Source organism: Zootoca vivipara, chromosome 6 (genome assembly GCF_963506605.1).
Source record: "Zootoca vivipara chromosome 6, rZooViv1.1, whole genome shotgun sequence".
In the NCBI taxonomy this organism is placed as follows: Eukaryota; Metazoa; Chordata; class Lepidosauria; order Squamata; family Lacertidae; genus Zootoca; species Zootoca vivipara.
In genome coordinates, this window is record NC_083281.1 from 38,157,332 (window position 1) to 38,169,816 (window position 12,485).

A 12,485-nucleotide genomic window follows, 5' to 3' on the forward strand; every position below is an offset into this window, starting at 1 on the left:
TGGGTCTAGTCTCGAGTCTTGCTCTTTTGAAACCTATTTGAGTAGAAGTTTAGAGATTTTTGAACAAATTCAGTAAGCTTCTTTAAACCAAACTAATTCATTCCAAGCACTGGCTGTAGTTGCACCAGCATGTGATGCTCAAAAGGAGAGAAGTGTGAGAATACAAAAATAGAATTATGATATGTACACAGAGTTCTCTCATAGATAATGCTAACAGCCAGTGCCATTTGCAGATAACACCATGTCATATTCCAGTGGTGTCCTATCTGAGTTTTTAACACTTAACATTTATTCCCTGTGAAATGAGAACTTTCCTTACCACAATGTAGCACTCACAAGAAGTCATCTGGACAAAACATTTCTCAGCTCCTTTTATCACAGCCATTGTCCCACCCTCCTTCCACTGTCAAGGATTTTTAAATTACCGTTACAACTTTGTTTTCCTCGCTCCAATTTTCTTCTTAAATTTTGAACATATGCATGATGACACAGTCTGCAACAGATGAATCAAGGGCCCCTCCAGACATTCGTTTGCTTTTATGATGATTTGTACTCACGATGATACTGGAGCGGTTATATGCAATTCCTCTTTCTTTTTTATGGAACGCTTCATAAAATTGCGTATCATTCTTGTGCAGGGGCCATATATTTTCTCTGTATTGTTCAATATTTTTTAGTGTATGTGCCACCAAAATGAGCACACAATTCCTCTTTCAATACTGTTTGCACCTGCAAAAGGTTTGGAGTGGACAGACTGCTCTGCTTCCGATTGGCGCATGTCCTGTTGCTTCCTGCTGAAACCCTGTAACTTTTTATACCATGAATGTTCTGCTTTAATTTCTATTCTGCTTTTGCTGCACTATAGCACCAGAGTGAGCCACCCTGTGATCTTCAGATGAAGGGCAGTATACAAATTTAATAAATAATAAAGAAGAATGCCATTCTAGAGTGCAATAATGCAGTAACATTTGGGAAGCATCACTTAAAAACTAATGAAGTGGAATGATGTGCAGACGGTCCAGTTTTAACCCACCACTAATGCACTTTTATTGCATCAATGACATTTTGCAGAATACAGCTGCAAAAAAGCACCAGTCTAGAGGGGCCCTAAGTGCATTAGAATCTAGGCCCTGCGAATGAGCTGAAAACATCAGATACAGCAGTACTGCTCGAGTTAAGGTGTGGAGCTCATCTGTCTCTGGAAGAGAGATTGGTAAAAGCCCTGTGTAAGATTAGGGTATAAATATAATACTTTTTTCAGCTGCATTAGACTCCAGAGACTTTAAATTGTTCCTTTAAATAGATACAAATGTACATAAGTCACACATAAGTTTATAAAGAAGAACATAGGTAAAGAAAACTCCAAGAATAGTTAATATTTCACTGCCATAAACAGCAGTTACGTATCTCAATTTGCATAATGCTTCAGGCAAACGGTATGCCAGCAAACGTAGGCTTGATTTATCACAATTTCCAGCTTCTGCCATACTGCCTACAGGAATAATTGTTAAGGCTATTTGCATAAAGTTTTATAAGAACAACATGCAAACTTTTCTTCAGGATGCACCTAGGTGGATGGAAGTCAAAATGAATTCAGAATATTGATCCAATACAGGTATTAACAAACACAGCTTACTTTCCCCTCTGATCCTTTAAGGATGCCCCATGTTCCTAGCCTTATTATCCAACTCTTTTACATTATCTATTAATTCTGAAATAGGATCTCTTACCAAGGCCAGTGATTGCAATTTGCCTCAGGCAGCAAATCTGGCCCCATCCCCACCATTATGCCACTGCCTGTCTAGTTGTGCCACTGCCAGCCCCACCGCAGCTTCGGCCGTACCAGCACCGCTGCTGCCACAGTGCCCTTGCCCTCACCTTTGCCGCTGCGTCATGGTGACAGCACAGGTGTAGCTGCAGGCAAGGGTGCAGTTGAGGGGATGGCGGCAACAGCGCACGCTGTCTCTTACTAATCAGTTTTTTCCCCCAGAGCCACTTATTCCTCCACCAAATCCTTTTGGGGTTTATCACTTCCTTAAACTTTTTTCCTCTTAAAATAACTGCATGGGCACATATTTAAATAAGCACCAATCTGATTCGAACCTAGCAGTTTGAAAGCACGTTACAGTGCAAGTAGATAAATAGGTACCGCTACAGCGGGAAGGTAAACGGTGTTTCCATGTGCTGCTCTGGTTTGCCAGAAGCGGCTTTGTCATGCTGGCCACATGACCTGGAAGCTGTACGCTGGCTCCCTCGGCCAATAACGCGAGATGAGCACGCAACCCCAGAGTCGGTCATGACTGGACCTAATGGTCAGGGGTTCCGTTACCTTTACCTTTAATCCAAATGAATAATGTTCCAAAACTGCAGCTAGCGGGAGATGGGAGAATGTGTTCATCATCATAGGTATTGCCAAGTAGGTGATCACAAGTCACACCAAATGCATCTTCATTCACATGTCAGTTATCAGTTCGACTCCTGTTTCTAAGGCCCCATCTGCACTACAGTATATATATAAAGCAGTATCATACCACATTAAAAAGTCATGGCTTCCCCCAAAGAATCCTGGGAACTGTAGTTTGTTATGGGTGGTAAGAGTTTTCTGGGAAGAGGGATTGATGGTTAAACCACTCTGAGAAAACGGCAGTTGTTCTGCGATGTCCCCAATGTTATCATGTTGTTGTCGTCATCTGGAGGTGCAATCTTGCACTGTGTTGCAACAAAAGCAGAACAAACACCCCAGAACATTTGTGGTATGAAAAGTTACAGTACTGTATTTGAGCAGGAAGTTATGGGACGTGCATCAATTGGAAACAAAGCAGTATATCCACCCCAAAACTTTTGCAGGCTCAAACAATATGGAAAATGAGATTGTGTGTAACTGCCCTGGCATCATCATGAGCACAAATAATCATGAATGCACAATAGAAAGAGCCCTTGCGTGACTGACCAGTGTGAATGAAGGGTCAGAGCTGCACCTTCAGAGGCAAAAACTACCGGTACCAGCCACCCCTCTCCCGACAACTCATGGTAAGGAAAAAATACTGGGGAGATATACCACAACACCATTTCCCATCACATTGGCAACATGCCAGGGAAGCACAATATTGTGTTGTGTTGTGTTGTGTTGTATTTATCTGCAAACTTATAAACCATAACCAAACTAGTTTACAATAAAATATAGAATACAAAAACATTACAAACTCAATCAAGAAACATCCCTGAAGGAGAGAACCATTTCTACGGCTGTGCAATTATCTATATATATAAAAATATATAAAAATGTAAAAATCGTGAAAATCCAGGTTCCACTTTTCTCCATAACCGCTTGACCGATCGTCCTGAAATTTTGACACAACGATCCAGGCCACTCCCCGCGCGTTGTTGGGGGCAAAAATCCCTCAGATCGCACACCTGCGCAGGTACAGACCTGGTTTTCCACCAACTCAAACAGCACCCTCAAGTGGAATTCCTGCCACAGTACACCCCCTCCCTTCCTGTGAAATCTAAGCCACACCCACAAACCAAATGACATCATCATCAACCAAGCAACTGAAGCACAATAAGGTGGCCATTATCTAGGCCTTTGTTTTAGGCCCCTGACAGGCCCGGGGGGGGGGACCCACAGCAACGCACTTGGGGGCACAGCAAGGGGGTTTTTACTTTACCATTTAGCACCACTACCCCCCCCCAAAAAAACCACCAAAGAACCAACATTGCCAAGTGGAGGTCAGGGCCTGCCTGGGGGGGGGGTGCCACAGGCCGCAGCACGGCCTTTGAATTATGTAGGCCCCTACACTGCAAGGGGTTTTTACTTTACAATTTAGCACCACTACCCCCCAAAAATCCACAAGACAAAAATAAATATGACTTATTTTATGGGTATGTCTTATTTTAGGAGAAACAACTGATTGTAAGCCTCTGTGTCTTTTTTTTAAATAAAAAAAACCAACCATTCACTTTCTCTCCCCAGTTTAAGTCCTCAGATATTTACAGTGCACACACCCCACCCCATTTACAATTCCCTACCTTCCCCTTGCCACTTCCTGGGTTTTTGTATGGAACTGAACAACTCAGGTACTTCAGAACGCGCCTTCTGTTGCCAGGCCCTTACAGGGCCCGGGCCAGGTAGATAATGTGGCCCTGCTTTTAACCCTTTTGTTACTTTTTTAATTTTACTGATTGTGAATATGCTGGCCGAGGCCCCCTTTAGATTTGGAGCCCCGCGCCAAGTGCCCCATATGACCCCCCTCCTTCTGTCTGGGCCTGTCTGTTGCTACGGGACTATGGGGCTTCGCTATTTGACCCCCCCTCCCTGGGTTGGGATTCTTTAAGTAGTTCTCTGTGTCCCAGGGCACATCATCACCCCCGATCCTTAATCTAAATATATAGAAATGTTCACGATGCGTGCGCAGGGGCCAATGTTTGGAGATACAGGGGGAAGGGGACAACAGAAGGCTCAGACAAAAGTAAATACTGGGAAATGGAACCCAGAAACTGACAGCTCCTTCTCCAAGGATGGGGGCCAATGTAGGAAGATACCAGGGGTAGGGGCCAACACTCCCCAGGAACAACAGAGGGTTCAGACAAAAGTGCATGCTGGGAAATAGAACCCAGAACCTAACAGTTCCTTTTCGAGGGTGGGGGCCAAGGTATGGAGATACAGGGGGGAGGGGCCAACACTCCCAGGGACAACAGAGGGAAGGGTATCCTACGGAAACACAGGGATGAGCTGCGGTGGAGGGAGGAGGGGCAGGATACGTCATGGATCGTGACAGGGGGGGGATCACAGGAAAGAACCACAGCAACACGTGGCCGGGTCAGCTAGTTATTCCATAAAACAACTGGGTCAGACTTGAGGGAAAGCCTTCTTAAACAAACAAAAAGTTCTTCAACTGAAGACAAAAATTATCTTCAAATATGCCACCTTGGGCCAGTTCCAGTGCTAATGCAAGGCAGGGAACATTTTACTTGCCTTAGGGGGAGGAGGACACAATGGTCCTCCACACACACACACACACACACACACACACACACACACACAAAGAACCCCAAAACTCAGTGCAGGAAGACCCTTCTTGCAGATTCCACCATCAGCACTTAGGTCTGGTAGGGGACTGTGCACTGATCCATTGCACCCGATCCCCTTAGTAAAGCTCATGTGGATGGGAGGCCAAGGATCTTGCAAGGGCCCCTTTCGGGGATTCCATAAGCAGCAGGTCCTCTGCCTACCATAGAAGGGACTGGGAGCCTCATTGATGCAGATACTCAGATTAAAAGCAGATGGCCGAATCTGAATTCCGCTCAGCCTCCGTTGACTTTAATAAAATCGCCAAACTCCCTGGAAGCTTCTTCCTTCCTTGCCAAGTGACGTCAGCAGCCGGCCAGGAGGTTTTCTGAGCAATCTTTGGAGCCTGGTTGGGCTTCCTTCTTCTGGTCTAGAAGGATGGCGGGTTTTGGAACAAAGAGCCTTTTTCTCATTAAGTAATATCAGGCAGTTTCAGGCCCATGGCCGGAAGCTTCGAGGTTGAGGGGGCTACGGATGTGCTGGTGGGGAACGTCACTATTATATGCAGAAACATCAGCACCCTAATTACAAGTAGTATAGTCAATGTTTAAGGTTATTTAACAAAATATTAACCCATGAAGCTCCCTGAGGCTGAGTCAGACCTGGAGCAGACCACTTAATGCATCATTTGATGATTACATAGAGCAGAGGTCCCCAACATATTGCCCATGGATGCCACGTCAGCCCCCTTTTTTCAATGAGTGTTTTTATGGGGCTGTTTTCAATGAGTGTTTTTATGGGGCTGTTGTTTTGGGGGTATTGGTTTTGAGGGCAGGTAACCTGTTTTTGTCAGTGTCTTATTTGTTTATTTGGGGGGGGGAGTGTTTTGCCTGGGAGGTGGTGTCAGAGCATCACCAGTTTTGGTTATTTTTTGTGGTGCTCACAACTGTTTCAGTTTTCCAAATGTGCTCCATGTCCAAAAAGGTTAGGGGTCCTGGACATGCAGTGCTGGCAGTTTGAGAGATCCTGGGCTGGTGGTGAGCATGCTGTTCAGGGTGCTAAAATGGTTTTGGCAACCTCTGAGCTCAGCAACGCTAAACAGCAGGATAAATGACAGCCTGAGTCATTCTTTTTCTTTTTCTTTTACGCTCTCCTTAATCACATTTATTTTTCCGTTTCTCAACCATCAAGAACCCAGAGGCTGACGCACAAGAAAGGACCCACTTGTTCCCCAGTGGTACAGAAGGGCCATTTGCTAGATGTTACAAAACTTGACCAAAGTGGGTGTAGAGGGAAGGGGGGGGGAAATAGCTGTATAGATGCTTCGTAGTAGAGCTTCTGCTTTGCATGCAGAAGGTCCCAGGTTCGATCCCTGACATTTCCAGGTAAGGCTGGGTAAAGACTCCTGCCTGAAACTCTGGAAACCCCCTGCCAGTCAGTGTAGAAAATATTGAGCTCAATGAACCAATGATCTGCATTAGTATGGTCCTATGTCCACACATCAACGTTTGTCATTGGCTCAACTAAAGCATCTCAGGAGCCGTCGATGGGGTTTCCTTGCAGAAAGCAAATAATATGATCAATATTTTTGGGCACCAACAGGGTCTAAGGTGGTTGCTTACACATCACCCAAAAAGAAGACAAAGGAAGGCACAGATGCATGCTAATGCATATGCATACAGTATATGCAAATTTAGAAAGAATAACTACTGTATATTCCTGCATATGACTACTTTTTAACCCAGGAAAATCTTCTCAAAAGTCGGGGGTCGTCTTATACGCTGGGACGTATTTCTTATACGGCGAGTATATCCCAAACTCTATATTTTAACTGGAAAAGTTGGGGGTCGTCTTATATGCCCAGTCGTCTTATACGCCGGAATATACGGTATAATTTAATTAGACATACCCTATATCTCACTGGAATGCTGTCCCAGTGCTACTGACAATGGATGGATAACTATTAAAAAGCCCCTGCTGATTTACCTTTTATCTGTAAACTGAAATTCAACTGGACAGCCCTTCAAACAGAGGATTCCTTCAACAACAACAACAACAACAACAACAACAACAACAATTTATTATTTATACCCTGCCCATCTGGCCGGGTCCCCCCCGCCACTCTGGGCGGCTTCCAACACACATTAAAATACATTAAATATCACAGATTAAAAACTTCCCTAAACAGGGCTGCCTTTAAGTATTTTCTAAATATCAGGTAGTTGTTTATCTCTCTGACCTCTGATGGGAGGGCGTTCCACAGGGCGGGTGCCACTACCGAGAAGGTCCTCTGCCTGGTTCCCTGTAGCTTTGCTTCTCGCAGTGAGGGAACTGCCAGAAGGCCCTCGGCACTGGATCTCAGTGTCCGGGCTCAACGATGGGGGTGGAGACGCTCCTTCAGGTATACTGGACCGAGGCTATTTAGGGCTTTAAAGGTCAGCACCAACACTTTGAATTGTGCTCGGAAACGTACTGGGAGCCAATGTAGATCTCTCAGGACCAGTGTTATGTGGTCCCGGCGGCCGCTCCCAGTCACCAGTCTGGCTGCCAGCCCTTCAAATATGACATGTGGGTACCCACCCAGGGTCAAGATGGGTCTTTAGATCAGCAATGCCAATCAGGGTCAAGAAAACTATTTGGCCTGGGCCCAAAGAGGGCCTCAAATTTAGACGTTATTTTTTTGGCATTTGGTAAATTTCAAAGCTTGCTTTTATTTTACGTACAGTATTTATTTTAATATTGCTTTCCATCTTTCCTTCAAGAAGCTCAAGGTGGCATACATGGTTCTTCCTCCTCTCCATTATAGCCTCACAGCATGGGGAGTACCAGCTCCTTTTCTCCCCTAGAAGAAAAGCACCGCTAATAGCAACACCTTGAACTTGGACCGGCAGCAAACTGGCAACCAGTGAAGGTGTTATGCTGAAAGGGTTTCCTGCCAGCAATTCAGCTGCAGGGTTCTGCACTAACAGTAGCTTCCAGGTCAAGCACATGGGAAGTCCCACATAGAGGGTATTGCAGTAATCCAGTCCTGAAGTAACACTGTACCGATCCTGTAAGAGGATAGCAGGAAGCCATGTGTAAAAAGTGGGATTTGAGCAGGGGGTTGTAAGAAGGAAAATAGATTTTCCTCTTGGAACAGCCTAATGCATCACATAGCAGTAGGGTCTCACCAGTGTTTCTCCTTCAGGGATGGACATTTTCCAGTCCAAGGGCCATATTCTCTTCTGGGCAACCTTCCCGGAGCCACATGCCAGCTGTAGTCAAGGGCCAAGTGGCAAAAGTGGTCAGAGCAGCAAATGAAGATTTTACCTTTGTACAGACAGGACGCAGGTGGCGCTGTGGGTTAAACCACAGAGCCTAGAGCTTGCTGATCAGAAGGTCAGCGGTTCAAATCCCTGCGATGGGGTGAGCTCCCATTGCTTGGTCCCAGTTTCTGCCACCCTAGCAGTTCGAAAGCACATCAAAGTGCAAGTAGATAAATAGGTACCGCTACAGCGGGAAGGTAAACGGCGTTTCCGTGTGCTGCTCTGGTTTGCCAGAAGCGGCTTAGTCATGCTGGCCACATGACTTGGAAGCTGTACGCCGGCTCCCTCGGCCAACAATGCGAGATGAGCGCCGCAACCCCAGAGTCGGTCACGACTGGACCTAATGGTCAGGGGTCCCTTTACCTTTACCTTTACAGTACTCTACTGTAGTTTCTTCACATGCTGACCCAGGCCTTAATATCTTCCATCCAGGCAAGCAAAAGGCATTGTCAGAGTCCAAGGGTGCATTCTATCCAGGCAAAAGCGCTCAAGGAGGGTGCGAAGCAGGGCCAGTGTGGCTTAGGAAGTGGTGTAGGAAGAATTTCAAGGGTCTGATAGAGAGGTTTTGAGGACACCATTTAGCCCCCAGATCTGCAGTTCCCCCGCCCCCTGTTGTAAACACAAAACCTGAGTGAGGGCATTAGCAAGTGCACATACCTGTAGGCAGAAGATTTCTGTGACTTCTTCGATTCCCCTCTGAGGCTTTTCCCAGGTCACCCAGCACTGAGATCCCTCACAGTGTGGAGGAGAGATGCACATCCTTCAGCATAAGTTGTTATTGTATACTGTTTTAAATGTCTATTTCACTTTTGTGAAATTAGTCTCAGTTGTGCTTCTTGAACTAGTCTTTGACCGTAATAATAAATTATTATTATTATTATTATTATTATTATTATTATTATTATTATCCTTAAGCATGCAGCTTTCACACCCCAGGGAAATGGCGCCAATCACACCATAGAGTCTCCGGTCTTATGTAGAGTTCTGCTTTTGCTCCAGGTCTCTATTTGAAGGGCTCTTAACTTCTTTAGCTGAAGGCTAAATTACCTTTACGTGGGTGTAAAGGAACCCCTTTCATGAGCATCTGGGGTGTCGAAATCGGGGCCTTGTGTACATTCAATGTAATCCCTTTTCTTTTAAGCCCACTGGTCTTCCAAACCAAAGGAAATGATGCATTCCATTCTCTTATAATTGAGCCCAACCCAAATTAATGCAACCACAGAGCTACTAGGGATGTGGGGAAGGCCTGCCAGTGAGCATCCAGTAAGAACATGACATTTGGGCAGCGGCCCCTGTGCCTGTTAACAGGCCACTTTTGCCAATTAAGTCAGAATATCTGGCTTTTAAAGACATCATAAAAATGGTGATATGCCCAGTTGCAAAAGCAGAGTAGCTATTAGGCAGCAGACAAACAGCTGGGAGAGAGATCCGTGGCTCCATCGCTTCCTGGTGACTGTCTGATTGCTATGGAAGAACAAAAAGCAAAAGAGTGTCCCCTAAGCTCCTAAATCTTTAGAGCAGGAAGTAGACACATCTGTCCATTTCAACGGGGGATAAACTCCAAGGCAGAAAAAGATCCCCATGTCCGAAACATACTTAATTCTCTCACATCAACAAAGGCTCTGTACTGCGGGTGCATCCAGGCAGCAAGGTCTACTGGGGGCTCAAAAGGATTTTGAGGGAAAGTTTGGCTCTTTCCCTCACGTTCATCATGAGAAACCAGACCTGCGCCAACACGGGCAGAAAGATCCTACAGGAACACAGGAAGGAAGGTGTATTATACTGAGGTAGAACATTGGTCTATCTAGGTCAGTATTGCCTCACTGACTGACAGTGGCTCTTCAGGGTTTCAGACATTCCCAGCTCCCATCAGCCCCAGTCAGCATGGGATGATGGGAGCTACAGTTCAGCGATGTCTAGGGGGCCGCAGGTTCCCCATCCCTGTAGCAAATCATTAGTAGACTGTGAGGCCCTCCAGGGTTCAGGGCCTGAGGCAATGCCGTGCAGAAAGTGTACCGTATTATGTGGCACCAGTAGATGTAAAGTGAGGCAACTTCTCTCTGAAATGTCCACTGTTAAATTGCTGAACTAGGAGCTGGAGAAATGCACATGCAAACTTGCCTCAGGAGCACCTAGTTGTCCTGGAGGGCTGCTTTGAGGTAAAATACCAGTACATCAACTGCAGTACTGAAAGCTGTCAACCAACAAGTTCTGTTGACAAAGATATCGCCTTTGTTTGCATTTCTTTTACCTCAAGGTCAGCAACTTCCCCTCAGGACTTCACCTCAGCTCTGCAGTACTGGCTCTAAGGAGCCTGCCATTGCTGACCGCCTGCTCTAGAATCCTGATTTTATTTTTTAAGCTTTGGTGTTATGCGAGGCTCTTCCTTAGGCAAATATGTCCACAAATTAGACTTGTCAGGTATTTGTCATGACAGGCCAGCTCCCAGGTGTGATGGCTCTAGTCATGAGGCTCCTCACTCACTTGAGCAAATGCTAAGAAATGTATCATGGTGCAGAGAGTCAGTTGCATAAAATGGGCCCAGTTCTGCCCGCAATAAGGCCATGTGGATATGGCAGTGAGTTTTGCCACCTGTGGTCTATGAGGGAAAATGACTAGAAAGGAGCCAGCCAGCCAAATGCACCAGAGGCAATGGGTGTGGAACACATGAGACAGTTGTGAAAACCGGGGCTGGAATTCCTCATGCTGCGTGATGAAGTTATAAAATGCCTCCCGATGCATCACGTGGCATCTCCCCGTGAGGAGGAAGAATGTCTCTTTCAGGATGTAGTTAAACCTCAGCTTTCCCCCCTTAGGGATAAGATATGTGGGGCAGAGCTATGAAAAAAACACAACAACAACAGAGTTCTTCATCTGTAAGGGAAGCTCTTGTGAGTTTTTAATTGCTGGGAATAGGAAGATGGCTGGGAGATGCCAAGAGTTGTCTTCTGGGTTCCAGCTTAAAAAGAGTAATGTCCCCTGGTCAGGGAAGAGAAGAGATGGGGAGACCAGCAGGCCAGTCTTGTGATGGGTTAACATCTCATCCTTCTAAAGGGCAGAACTATGTGGGTAGAAATCTCAAAAAAGAGTCAGAGACGACTCTTATGGACGATTCCCAAATAAATCCTGGGAATTGCAGCTTTTTAAGGGTGCTGGGAACATACCCTCCAACATTTCTCTGATGAAAATAGGGAAGTCCCATTCCACAATCATAATTTTACTATTTATACCCCACACACCCTACTGGGTTGCCCCAGCCACTCTAAGCAGCTTCCAACATACCCGGTATATAAAAACATAATAAAACATTAAACATTTTTTTTAAAAAACACTTCCCTATACATGATTGCCTTCAGACGGCTCCAATGAAAATAGGAACATCCGAAGGAAAAGTGGGACATTCCAGGATCAAATCAGAAACTGGACCCACTTCTCTAAATAAGGGACATCCCTGAAAAATAGGGACACTTGAAGGATCTGCGGGAATTGTGGCTCTGTGACGAGTAAACTCCGTTTGCTAAAGGTCCTGAGAGTTGTTAGGAGGCCCCTATTCCCATCACAGAGCTACAATTCCCAAAGTTAATTATCATTCAATCCACTTTCCAAGAGAATGCCTAACAACTAACAGCAGCCTTTACAAACTAGGTAAAAAGCAATGCGGGTGGCACTGTGGTCTAAACCACTGAGCCTCTTGGGCTTGCCAATCAGAAGGTCGCCGGTTCGAATCCATGTGATGGGGTGAGCTTCCGTTGCTCTGTCCTAGCTCCTGCCAACCTAGCAGTTTGAAAGCACACCAGTGCAAGTAGATAAACAGGTACCACTGTGGTCGGAAGGTAAATGGTGTTTCTGTGCTCAAACTACCATCTGGACTGGTCTGCATGGTACAGCTATGGATGAGTGCCTGTGTGTATTCTGTGCGTTTAATGGAAGCCCCAGACACCTGATGCATACATAACAAGGCCTTCCAATAGCTGGGGCTTGATTAACACATCCCTTTAAAATCCCTTCTTGTTGAATGTTTGTTGAGAATAATAAAACAGAATAACAACTTTTCACATGCAAGTTGATCTTTCAGGAATGCAACCGGGGAGCTGAGTTTACTTTATCCCATGTAAGCTTGCCCCAGGACACTTCTATATCATAGAGTGTTTCCTTCTACGCCAACCCCAACC

At 45.6% G+C, this 12,485-nt stretch overlaps 1 non-coding gene across 1 annotated transcript; it reads right to left on the reverse strand.

Moving 5' to 3' along the window:
- Nucleotides 1-593: 593 nt before the first annotated feature.
- On the reverse strand, nucleotides 594-701 carry LOC118088049 (U6 spliceosomal RNA). The gene has a single exon (XR_004692909.2). It is a non-coding gene; the product is annotated as a U6 spliceosomal RNA (small nuclear RNA).
- Nucleotides 702-12,485: the final 11,784 nt, after the last annotated feature.